Consider the following 13,300-nt stretch of genomic DNA (forward strand, 5'->3'; position numbering starts at 1 on the left):
CGATCTCTTAACACTTGACTGCCACCTTTCTAAAAGTGTTGTGTGATTGATGTTAACTCTCCTGCTGTGTGTGCCTGGGGTCATCTACTGTATCCTTATTCTTCTGGCCCTTTGAAACTTCTCTGTTTGTTCAGATTTGTTTAAAAATTGTATTACTTCTGGGAGATCCTTAGCCAGTTCTCTTAAAACTCAGACTGTAAGCCACTTCAGTGGATATAAAACTGCTTAATGCATACTGATAGAATAAGAATAGTTTTAGTACTTTAGTAATCTATTGTCAAATGCAGAGCAGAAATGAGTTGAAGCATTTGCCTTTTCTATTTTATGATATGAAAAAAATGAAGACACTGTCAAATATTATACTTGTCTCTGTACTGAGGCAGGTAAAGTAATAATTTGTTTTGGAATAAGCAGCTGACAGATGCCTTTTCTTCCACTGCCAATCTTAGCTTTCCTTACCAGGTATTTCTTCCATACTGTCAAGTTATCATAGATGTCAGCATCTTTATTTTTTCCTCCTTTGTTTTATGTTATTTTTCATCTAGACAAGCAATACTGAAAGCCATCAGTTTAAACAGGCAGAGCAGTAAACTTGTATAATTTAGTAGGCTCGTTTATAATATGGCAAATATGATAAATGAGCTCATAATATATGGCAAATCTTACTTAAGTGTAGACAAGTTACACTTGCATTAAAAATGGAAAAACTTATTTTATCATGTCTGTTGAGATATTTTGTTCACTTTTCAGTTGTTTAGAAATTCCTTCAGACATTGCTGTATTAACTGGGTGAAGGGAGAGATTTGAAGGAGTTGTTTCATTAAGTATTGCTAAAATTTAAAAGATAACCCTTGGAAAGGTTCAGAAATCATTTTTCAAGTGTCACTCTCCTTTGTTAAGAACTATTTTTTTTTTAACTTTAAGTTTGTGTTAGTTTAGTAATACCTTTTTTACAAAAGCTATCATTATAAACACTAATGTTTAAATTGTAGGCAAGAGATGAAAGAATGTATATTAAAAAACAAAAAAACAAAAAAAACCCAAAGCCCCAACATCTATAAACTAGAATACATATGGAAAAATTCAGTTCAGAAGAATGATCTTCTCCAGAGCTGCTCATGTGAATGTAAGCCACAGAGAGGCTGTTTTCTAGCTTTATCTAGAACAAAGTTTGTTGTGCTAAGTGTTCCTGACTGGATAGAGGGCGACATATATAGAACTCAAAAATAGATAACTGCTTATTTAGGAGGAGAGGCAGTCCTACTCAAATCATATCATTTGAAAGGCTACAAAATTTTGATGACTGTTGTTCCGCCTTTCCTTTTTAGTCTGCATATGTTTTCCTCACAGGCTCAGTTCACTGCCTCTCTTAGCAGCTGTCTTTTGGCTTCTCCCTTGTGCAAAAATTTGGATTTTGAAGTCTTAAATGGTTGGGAAACTCTCCTCCCCTTCCCCTTTCACCTCAACCTCTGCCAGAATTGAATTTGAAACTTATTTGAATTTCTGTTCTCCTTCTAGGACAGCCTTAAGACCTTGTGGATGGAAAACATCTGCTTTTGCTTCTATGTTCATGTCAGAATGACCTAGGCCAATACGTTGCTTTATGGATCTTACCACAGATGCTCTACAGCAATGCAGTGGGATCTCACCACCAGTGTTTGTGGACCATCCAGATGGCTGTAAACATACAGAGAAGGTTAGTACAAAATATAATCCAGGAATTCTTGACACTTTGGTAAGGTCTGTCTGCACTGGATGTGTCTTAGAGCAAAGGGAGTGCTTAGAGACCGCATGTATGCTACTACATTGCCATTACATAGTCCATATTTCTTTGTTCTTTCAAGGCCCTGGTGGCCCAAGTCTGTGGTCTGCAACCATTAAAGAGGTGTCCATCAGAATCTCTTTGGATATTAGCACAAGCCTAACTTGTCAATTACTCTGCTTTCCTCCTGGTAGTTGAAAGTACAATGTCCAAGTGAATAAACAGAACTTTTGTGCTATAGCTTCTGACAGAAGCATACTTTTCTGTGGGCAGCAGAACTAACAAAGCCTGTTTTTTTGTTTGTTTGTTTGTTTTGTTTTTCTTCTACTGCAGTAAGCACAGTTCCCTTAAAGCATCCTACTTGAGCAAGAGATAACATATTAAACTACAATTGGAATTACATGTGTACTCACTGGTGGCCCAATGCAGTGTTTAATAACTTAGTTCTTGTCAAGTCTTTCTCTTTGTGTGCATCTCCCACTTATTACTGATTTATTTATTTATTTTAAAGTTTGGTTGAAATAAGACGGAGAACCCAGGTTTAAAGAGACAAACAGACAATGATATGGTAGCACAGGTCTGTTTCCTTTGTCAGAAAACAGTAACCAGTTCACTTGTATTTACTGGGTCAAATGTTGTGTCCTCTAATTGATGTCTTCAGTATTGACATTTTGTGCGCATTTATTTCAGCTTAGGTTTGCAACAACAACAACAAAAAACTATTAGCACCTTTCATAAGATTAGTTTTCATTGACATATTTTAAAGAATTCATTGGCACCAACTTTGAAGTTCAGGTTCAGTGGGGGAAAAGGAGAAAGGCCTCTTTCAACTCTAAGTTGATCTTTTTCCAGTCAGTTTCAAAGCATCCTAATTCAGCACATGCTCTTATATTCAGTATTGAAAAAGGATATCTTGAACAAGCATCAGTTTAGGAGAGGGGGGAAAATTCATCTGAAATGACTACTTCTTATTGTTAAATAAAATCAGTGTTTTTTCTGAGTAAAAACTTTGGATTGAAAAACTTGCTCTGGTTTTTGTTTGTTTATTTCTGAATTTGAATACATTTGTAGGTATAATCAATTTACTGATTGGATCATCATTGTAGCTTATGGCCTCTCAAGCTTAGGCTCCTCTTATATTTCTTTCCCTGTAGCCCAGCCACCTCTTTTGTGGTTGTTGGTCTGCATGGTGAATTTAATCAGGTAACTGATATAAGTGGAAAAAAGTGGTGTTGCAGGGAGACTTAATGAATGCCTTACTTAACGGATAAAGTTTTGGCATTCTAAGGAGRAACAATCCTCTCTCCCCTCTCCTTTAATCTTCTAGACATTCTTTGGTCCTCTCTGGGGATCCGGCTGAAAAAAAGCAGAATTGTTCTTAGCTATTTTTCAGTCCTGTCAGTGCCCTGATCTAGTTTGTTGCATTGCTGTATAACTTTTTGTTAACAAAGCAGGAGGCTGGCATGCTGGAATGAGAGAGAAGGGAGAGTAACAGGTACTTATGTAGTAGCATTGATGAATCTCTAGCCATGGTCTAACCATTTGATATGGTTTCTCAAGCATGTCCACTCTCCTTTGTTGAAAGGATTTTGGTATCTTCAGGGAAGCAGAAAAAATCTTTTAGAATAGTTACTGAAAAGTCATTTTAAATGAATTGGAGCATAAAATTTAAGAGTCTTTAGAAGCTATTTGATTTCATTTAAATTAAAATTTAAGTGGTTATACTACTCAAATGCTGCGCACTCCAGTTATGTGTAGCTGAATTTGGAAAACAGTTCCATCATGTTTCCTTTTTTTTAATGCTTTCTGAAGCATTAACTTTTTCTCAGTGACCTGTTTCTCTCTTGCCTTCTAGTCAGATATGAATTTTGAATTGTGAAAAAGCTTAAGTTACTGCCAACTTCGTACCTTCAAAAATGAAGTGCCAAATTAAATATGTTGGCCAACTCTTACAAAGTGCCCGACAAACTTCAGGGGGGAAAAAAATAGCAAAGTAATAAGAAACTGAATATTTGAAGAAATGTAGATAACTTAGTGAAGTCTAATACTTCTCTACCGTACTTAATGGTCTAATGATTATTTTCTCTGTGAAATTATGCAGAAACTCGTTAGCATCAATTTCATAGCTAATTGAAAAACACAATGCACTCATTCAAATATAATCTCTCTGCCTTAAATAATTGCAGATAAAACCCTTCAGATTTCTCTGGAGTGCTGCACAGTGCAACAAATAGCAAATTCTAAACTTAATCACTTTTTTCCCTGTACTGGTGCAGTGCCTATATCTTGATAAGACTAGTTTAAACTTGCAAAACCTTTTTCGTATTAGGATGAAAACTTGTAAGTCGAGCCAGTTGGAATCACTGGCTGTAAGAGAGTAGTCTTGAAGTCTAACACATGAGTGAATCTGCCATTTTAATCCTGGAGACTGAGGAAAAAAGATCCAGCAACATTGGAAAAAGTCTATTACAAAATGATGAAAATGTAGTATTTTCCTGTGGGAAAAGGCTGTTTAAATATTTTCCATGATTTAAGTCAAAACTAAATTTTTGCTAAGTTTTATTGATATTGTTTTTCTGGCATTTTCTTTCACTGAGGGGCTCAAAATTTGAGGTCCTTGTTCATATTCAAGAAAAGTACGAATTTTTGAAGCTGTTGGCAAAATGGGATTGCTGTTTTCTGCAGAACTTGTCTTATGTTTTCCATACTCCTGCCATCAAATGTGGGCTTGAATGCTAATTTTTAAATTTTTGATGAAACAAAAGTTGGAAAGACTGCTCAGGTGATCTGTTTAACCTTTAGATGTCCTGCACAAATGCTGTGATGGCAGTGACTTGATAGGGCTACTGAAGAGCTGCTTTAACTTTATATCCACCTCTTTGTAGACTTTTTTCTTTTTTTGTTACTTTTTCTCATCAATAATGTTATGCTTTTTGTCACGGTATGTCCAAACTGCAGAAGAAAACAAAATATTCTTGTCATATTGGCTTTTCAGATTTAAATGTAATGTGTTCCTGGTCTCAGTGTTAATAGTTTATATATTTCAGTTTGAGCACACCACACTTAACTGGGGTGTGTGTGTGTGTGTGTTTTTGTTTTGTTTTGTTTTTTTTGCTTGCTTGATTGGAAATACTACTATGGTGAATGTAAAGAGATTTTAAAATATTTATTGTAGTATTGGAGATGAGTCTGAGAAGAGTCCTCAATGTAGTCAGCATTTAGTTTGTCTGGAAATACTGGCAAATGGAGTTTTGGTTTGTAAACAATTTCTTTCTAAGGATATCTAATATGTCTGTGTTTGAGGAGGGGGGAGCCAAGGGGAAGCCAAAGTGTTCAGTGAGCTTCATAGACTGGATTTCTTGTCCTTTTTAATTTTTTTTTTCTTTTTTCCACACTATATGGTCTCAGTATTCCACAATTAAAAGTTGTTTGATTCTACTGGCTGGCCATATGCTGTCTTTTTTTCTTTGCTATTAACCTTCTGCCAGTCTTTCATGGCTCTTCTGATTTCTTTCTTGCCTAGAAAATTTCCTTTTCATGAACTGGGGTGCAATTCCACACTTGTAGTGACTACTAGTGTAAAACCTATTTCGTTTATTTGCGTTAGGACTTGCATATGAGCTGTGTCAAACCTAGTTCTCTCCCCTCTGCTTGGCAGAATATGGAAACTATGACTTCGGATAACTTTAATGAGCTAGGCATGTCCCCATGGTCAATCGCAATATCTATGCATTTATAATTGTTAGTTATCCCTTATAGGAAGGCATATTCAGTGGATAGGTGAATACTGTGTGTTTAAGGTTTTTTCTGTTTTGTTTTGTTTTTTTTTATTCATATGGGCAGCTGTGTGTTTCTTAGACAAGTGGAGTCTTAACTTTTTTTTTCCTCCTCTTTTTTTTTTTTTTCCTTGTTAAATCAACCTGAATCTGACAGCAGCAGAAGACCACCTTTCCCTTCTGGCTCTGCTCCATTTGTTTTCTTCATGCTTTTTGGTATGGTAGCAACCTAGGAGATATAAGAGTGATGGGGAAAGTGATTGTGTCTGCTTGCATGGAACAGAAGTGGTCAGATCTGCTGCCTGCCTACCATAGTTTGCTTGCTTGTTATAGAGAGGAAAAATGCAGTGAAAAGGAAAGGGAGAGTGGACTTTTGTGTGAATGTCCTAAAATCTGAAACTAGGCTTTGGGGCAGTTCAGATTGGACAGTAACTTCTTTTGTACTCTTAGGCATAACAAGTGCTTCAATCTATGAACTTCTCTAGCTCACCTAAAATCTGAATTCCAGAGTTAAAGCTCTGGTCCTCTAGAAATAGCAGTCCCAGGGCTGAGAAGACCGGGACGCCATGGGGACAGAGAAAGTATCTGGGACTCTAGCCCTGAACAAAAACCATCTCTATATCGAGCTGTGCTTGCTAACTATTCTATCAACTTCTCCCTTTCTCTTTCTTCTTTCCTTGTCCAGGCTTACAAAGGACCCCAAATTCTAAAGGATTTTCAGGACTCTGCTTTGTTAGTCTGCTTATTTTGTTTTTCATGTGGCAATTCGTTTCTTCATGTTTACCTATCCAAAGTAGAACCCCAAAATACAAAGTTTAGGAACAGACTTCCCACAGACAAATTCATGAGTCCTTGAAGAAAATCTTGTGGTTTGTTCTTTTTATACCACATGTAATTCTCCTTGGATTGACAAGGGAAATGAAGAACTTAAGCCTGAGATATATTATGCTTTCTGATATTTATTTGTTGCCAGAGATCTCTGGGAAGGCAGAATTAGAAAGAATAGATTTATAGCATTTGCTTTAGATAAGAGGGAAAGGGAAAGTTAGAAGTGGAGAAGGGTGACAAGTTTTTATGAGACATATTCCAATAATTTCATGAATGTATCAATTTGATGTAGGATTGTATTGAATAATTTGTGTTGAATAAGTGGATTTAGGAATATAACTTTTGTGTTGTAAGAACTTTTTTAAGAAAATAGTGCTTTGATCTCATTATTAAGTTGAAAAGAAAAGAAATAACTGAAGTCTGTTACAGTAGCAGCTATGTCATTTTTATCAATAGCCATCTATATATTTGGGGAAAAAAAGTGTGTGTTTCATAATCAAATATTTTTTAATTGTTGAGAAAAGGCTGTAAGCAAGTTAAAATGTCTTGTGGCTGACCATTGGACAATGCTTCCCCCCCAGTATCTGATCAGACTTTTCTGTTTAGAGAAAGAAACAAACGTATTCAGATGTACTTTGAGTCCTTTTTTGCTTTGAAGTAGAGAACTGATTTTTTTTTTTCTTTGTTCTTCTATATATTTCAAAAAGTGTTTAGCCCTGCAAAAATGCTCAACTATTTTTGGTTAGGATTCTGATGCTTCCTTGGGCAAGTTATTTTTTACTGTCTGCAACATTACTGTTAGAGGGATGGAAAGTAAATCATGTTAACATAACTTTTTTCAACTTTTTTTTTGGAAAATCTAACCCACCACATTTTAAAGGGTTGTCTCCCTTACTTTGTCAACTTACATTTCCCTTATTCTTTCAATCTTTGGTCATATGCATTATCCTATTCAGTACTTTTTAACTTGATAACTGCCTGCATTTGGTTTGCTAGCAAGTTGTGCAGTTATGCTAGGCAGAATCCACCCAGTTCGTCTAGGATGACCACCTATGACCCAAGCATGTAACACTAATTTTTCTTTACCTGTATTGTTTTCAAAGCTGCTTTTATTTTAAACACTAACTTTTTTGGAATATTTTCCAGATATATTGAATGCAGAGAAATAATGTTCTTAATTTTTTTTTATATGGTTTTGTTTCTCAATTTTCCTTGCAGTGATGCATCAGTAGCCTTCATTCATATTTTGTATTTCTTCTGGTTCCCCTTCTGGATTATTAATCTACAATAGAAAGCTATCAAGATTAGAGGTTTCTGCTGTTCCTCATGTAAGGACAGTTGGTGCTAATTAGCTGACTCTACTCTTCTTTCATCCAAATTATCTTGGACATAAAGGATACATCCTTAATGATAACTCTTTGTCTATGTCTTCTGCCATCTTTACAGTGTTTGAATTAATGAACAATTTTATTCCACTGTAGCTTTTCTTTTGATACATATCTAAAGAAAATTAGCTGCTTTACACAGTTTGGATATTTTAAAACATTTGAGACTTAGCTTGCAAGATCTAACAATGTCTAATAATATATGAGAGAAGTTTCAAGAATGTCTTATAAAACATTCTTTTGATCCTTTGATTTTTAGTTCATAGTCTGCTTAGGTCTTTGACAGTCTTTTAAAAATGTTTAACTAGCTTGGTGACAGTGAGTCCTGTTGCCTGTCCTCTAAGTAGTGAAGGATTTCTCCTTGGAACTTGTGATTCTTTAATATTGACACCTGAGTTGCTAGTTGTAGTTTTCTTCCCTTTTAACTTGTATCTTAATACTAGGATATGGAGTAAGTTCAAACCCCCTTTGTCTCTGTGGCTGTCAGTGACTTCAGTAGGAATCTCTGCTTTTTCCCTCATATAGTTCAAAAGCGAACATTACCTGAGGTTTCTAACTGTTCACATGTGGTGACTGAAGAAAGTATCATCTGCAGAAAATTCTACTGGGTATTTGACACATCCATGTCAAGAGCGATCAGTTAGTGAGGATAATGTTCATTTTAGTCCAGCCTCAGAAAGCTGGTAAAAAGTGGGTTTGCAGTTTGACACTTTAATGTAGAATTTCAAAAAAAGTTTTGGAAATAAATTTGATTTGGCACACTATGCAAAAATGTGGTAAGGGAAAATGGAAAATAAATATTGAGAATGTGGAACAGCTTCTAGTGTTTTATTTACCGCCACATAGTCTAATCTAGTGGATATGATTGCTCGAAGAAGGTTGCCATCTCAATAGTAAATGTCAGTTTTTTTCAGCAGGAATTTTAACTGTAAAAGGAATCATGTCAGGTAGTCAGTTCTACTTATAGCTCTTGCACCTGTCAGATGATTTAAAGTAGTCTCTTTTGCATGTGTGACTTGACTTCTTGATTATTAGAAACTCTTCACTGCTTGCCTGCATTTGGTGTTAGTGAACATACTCTTTGTGAGACCAATTGATGCTGCTTTTAGCTAGAAGCCTTCATGTTGTGTTACCACATGTCACAAACTTGTGGATATAAAAAATGTGGAGGTATTTACAGGTTTTTGTTGCAGATAGCAAATTGTGAGCGTACTAATATACTAATAGTCTCTTCTCTACTGCTGTGAGACTGTCCCTTTGAAATATATATTTGAGGTAATTTAGCTTTTTGTTGTTGCTTAAAAGAACCATGGATATCTGCATTTACCTCTGAGAGTTAAGATAAATTACTTAGTTTTAAAACCTGCACATCTTCCAAGTAATGGTAAGCTTGCAGCATTTACATAGCCTTCATGACAGAATTCATTTTCTTGAGAAATGGAGGTGTTCACCTAGAACTGTGATGTGGTGTGGATTTTTCTCTTCCAGTCCTGGAGTGCTGGAACTGGAAGACCAGCTAACACAACTCTGTAGAGATTTCTTAAAGGCTGGGGTCAGCTTGCAGCTCTGAGATGCTGGTCAGGAGGAGGAGGGAGCATTATTGTACTGAGCAAGCTAAGTGCTGGGTCACCATTTGTGAATCTTTCAAAAAATACTCCTCTTCCCCTCCCAACGCCCCCAAAACCCCCCACAAAACAAAACACCTCTGGTTTTCAGGCCTCTGTAAAGGGTAGCATAAGGCTCAAATAAGTCTTACTGATGCATCTTCAGGCATTAACTATTGTATATCAGGAGCTTGCTTATGAGCTTTGTGCAGTGCTAGTGCTGACATCAAAATCCTGGCGCTGCTGTTGAGAACAAAAGCTTCTTGCTCTTGAAGTACTTATTGTCTCGCTGCTGCCTGCACTACTCACTGCTGAAGATGCCGTCTGTGTTCTCTAAAGGCTGTTACTCCAAGGAAGTGGAGCACACGCGGTAGCCCTTCCGGAGCATGTGTATGAAGTCATTGTGGCTCTGAAGAGGAATGTCTTCTCTTCGTCAGCATCTGAGGTGTCAGCAGCCCACTCTAGGACTGTGATTATTTCAGGGGAAAAAACACCTGTCTATAGGCTTACAGATCTGCTTTCCTAAAAGGATTGCATATCCTGTCAGGGCAGGCTGTATCAACTGTTCAGCTGGAGAAGGAAGAGATTTGAGTAGCAGTTGCTTGGATTTACTTGCCAGGACTGTAATAGCTAATAACTGAAAGCCTATGTTAAAAGGTACTGTTATTAGCTTCAAGGTACTATATGTCTGTGTATTCATTTTGTTATATGTTGGCAATTAAATTGAACTAATGGTGTACTCCCAATGTTTGAAGCAGTAATTTTTAAATATTTATAAGGGKTTTTTTKGGGGGGGGGGTGCAGGACTAAGTAGTGTATACTGATTGTTCACTGAGCATAACAAATACATTTTAAATCGCAAAGTGGTTTAGGAGAGAATGGAAACATCTGAAGGGTGCCTGAATAAATCTGTATATTTCTCAGTTAATTTTCCTTCAAACTTGAGCAGGCAGAAAAATTAGAGCATTGGTTGTTTTAGTCGTTGGAAAGCTACTTTCTCAGTAGTCTTTGTACTTTAATTCTGTTCTTAGTTTCCAAATTTTTACAATCCTCTTGAGCTCTTGTAACATTTACAGTGATCTTCCAAAAATGAATATCCTGACCCTTTACTGGATCAGTCTATTACTTCTTTTTTTGTTGTGTAGCAAAAAATATTATAAAAAGAAAAGTATTTTAAATCCAAAAGCTGTGGATAAACTTCTGAACTTATTATATTATTTGATTAAAATTTCATTCATCTGGTCCTTTGAAACCTTGCCCAGTTTAGTTTGTTTCTGTAAACAAGACGGGTTTCTTGAAGTCAGTCTGAAGAATATCTTTTTGGGCTGGGGAGGAGAAATGACTTAAAGCAAAGGCTTTAGTTTGAGAAGTTCTGCAATGGATTTTTTTTATTTTATTCTAAAAAACATCTCTTAGGAGAGCCTGGCAGTAGAGGAATCAAGAAAAGTGTGTGGGGAGGGTTCCCCCCGCTCCCCTCCAAAAGACTAAAAAAAAAACCTCACCCTGAAGATCAAACTGGTGTGGAGGAACTTTCTTACAGAGGTCTGGCATCTGCTTTGCTTCTGGAAGCAATTCCTTTATGCTTTTGCATTTATGCACATTACTATTCTATGAATTCCAGGCTGAAAGAGTAGGATGGGAAAGGACCACCTGGACTGCTGTGCCCAGTCCCCCGATGGGGTTGTTCTTAAAGGCATTCGAGAATGTTAGGACATCTGCTTTGCTGAATACATACCTCTCCCTCTACCCTTCACTGTGAAGTACTGGTGCCTTGTACAGCAGTTTATGGGTTTTAGATCTGCTGAAAATACAGTACTTCATGCATCCAAGAGTCTCATTGGCTTTTTATCCATGACAGGGTGACAGTGGCAGGTCATTGTCACCCTTATGATTCTTATCTCTATTGAGGACTCTTCAGCTGATAGCAGAAAGTTAGTGATTGATACTCAACTGCGTAATACTGCACGTATTGTATTAAATCTCATGTCACTTGTTATTTCAGTCCACAAGATTGTTTCATTCTTCCTATACTATTGTTTGATCCTTTTTTATTGCAAGGGGTATAAAGATCGCTAATCTAGGTCTAGCACAAGATTACTTAAGAAAATATTTAATTCCTAGATTATCCAAGGAATGTTCTTGTGAGCCTGGTAGGTTTTTTATAAATCTGTTAGTCTTTCCTGTAATCATCTTATTTATCCACATTAGTTTTTTTATTAAACCTGATCCTCCTCACCTTAAATAGCTATTTTCCGCATGTAGACTGTATTCAATGATTTGTGCTAGATGACAGCAGTAACTCTGAAGTTGTTTATAGACCAAATCAAATTAACGCTGTTCTAATTTTATTAAAATTGTATTGCTGTTTATTCAACTTCTGATCTACTTACATTCTTGATCATTCAAATTTTCTTCTAGAAGCATTTGTAATATTTTTATTAAGCTAATAAACCTGTGTGTCTGGACAACCTATTCCCCTTTTGAATATCCTCACATTTATGCCTATTTCAGGTAGTATATGACGATAACCAATCCTCTCTGCTATCACACTTCAAAATTTTACATGGCAGTTCTTTTTGTGTTCTAAAGAATGGATTACACAGGTCATCCCAGTTTTATCAGCGTAGGTAATCTCTCTTTTTTGTCTTTTCTCCATCTTAGGTGTGATCAATTCCATGTCATTGTTCCCAATATATTTTTACATAGTATATATGTGTATCTATTATATAGTATAATATGTATAATTAATATTAGGGCCATGCTAATACTATTTGGGCCATTCTTAAGCTACAAATAGTCACAATTATTTAAATAGTGCTAGGTAGGAAGAGAACCATGAAAGACTGCCTAGTAGTGGGAACTACTTGGAAGTGTTAACCAAATGCTTGGTTGATTTCTAGACCAAACTTTGAGAAATTTTAATCAAGATAGTACGTACTGAGTATACACTCAATTTGAGAAACTGTTAAGTATTCCAAATTTGCAAAGTACTCCAATTTGCAAAGCTATAAACCTTTTGTTCAGTAGTTTTCAGTTGTTAAATAGTTGTAATTAAGATATTTTTGAATCCCCTACAGGTATCAAAATAGCAACTTCTTAAATTAATTCTCTTGTAGTAAATTAAAATAGAGAACTTAGTTTTGAAAGCTTTTCTATTCAGTTTATGCAACTATATTTCTGTAGAAGTATTTAGAACCCATCGTAAAAGTTCTGAAGTGTGAAGACTTATTTAAAAGAATAAATGAAGAGAATCATACACATGGTTCAAGTGCCCAGTGACTTAGTTCCATGCAGTTATGAACTATTTGCCAGAACTGTAGAGGGAGCCCATGGCTGCTCTTCAGTTTCTGACAGCTCTTTTCTGTGATGAACAAGACCCTCATCTCTACAGAGCTTTTACTTCTATGTGCATATTTGTGTTCCAACTTATTAGTTTATATTGGCTTTCTTACAAATAACTTCTCTCTTTGTGTAAGTTCATCCTCAGGTTTTTAAGTGTAATCAGTTACTCTTACATTTCTGTTTTTATTTCTTCATTCAAGCCCAGCCAGTTTTGGAAACTGTTTTCCAAGTAAGCAAACATAACTGGTACTTTTTTTCAAATGGTCAATTTAAAAAATTCACTTTTGAACTGAAAATTCGCTTCTGATGAACTAAGAGTGTAGTCCTTCCATGCAGAGCAAGAAGAATATAAATTGAGTTTTACATTGGTGTATATTTTTTTCGGAGATTTTTCTCAAGAGTAGGTTTATTTTTAATGAGTTGCTTTCTTACTGCCCAGACTGGTATGATCTGTTTTCTCTTGCATCTTTTTTCTTTTTCTTTTTTTTTTTTTTTAAACTTACTGTTGGTGAATTGTACTAAACTGATGACTCTTGAATACTGAAATCTTTCAAAATCCATCAGGCAAGTGTAGCCTAATGAATAGTAGCTCTATACGTGTAA

At 35.9% G+C, this 13,300-nt stretch overlaps 1 protein-coding gene across 3 annotated transcripts in view; it reads left to right on the forward strand.

Moving 5' to 3' along the window:
• Positions 1 to 1,518: 1,518 nt before the first annotated feature.
• Positions 1,519 to 13,300, forward strand: part of GALNT1 (polypeptide N-acetylgalactosaminyltransferase 1) — a 70,277-nt gene continuing 58,495 nt past the window's right edge. For all 3 annotated transcript variants that reach the window (XR_003255715.1, XM_026079233.1, XM_026079234.1), the window contains exon 1: positions 1,519 to 1,696. The gene's annotated coding sequence lies outside the window, so the exon portion shown is untranslated. The remainder of the gene's footprint in view (positions 1,697 to 13,300) is intronic.

Source organism: Apteryx rowi, unplaced genomic scaffold (assembly GCF_003343035.1).
Source record: "Apteryx rowi isolate R43461 unplaced genomic scaffold, aptRow1 scaffold_496, whole genome shotgun sequence".
Lineage (NCBI taxonomy): Eukaryota > Metazoa > Chordata > Aves > Apterygiformes > Apterygidae > Apteryx > Apteryx rowi.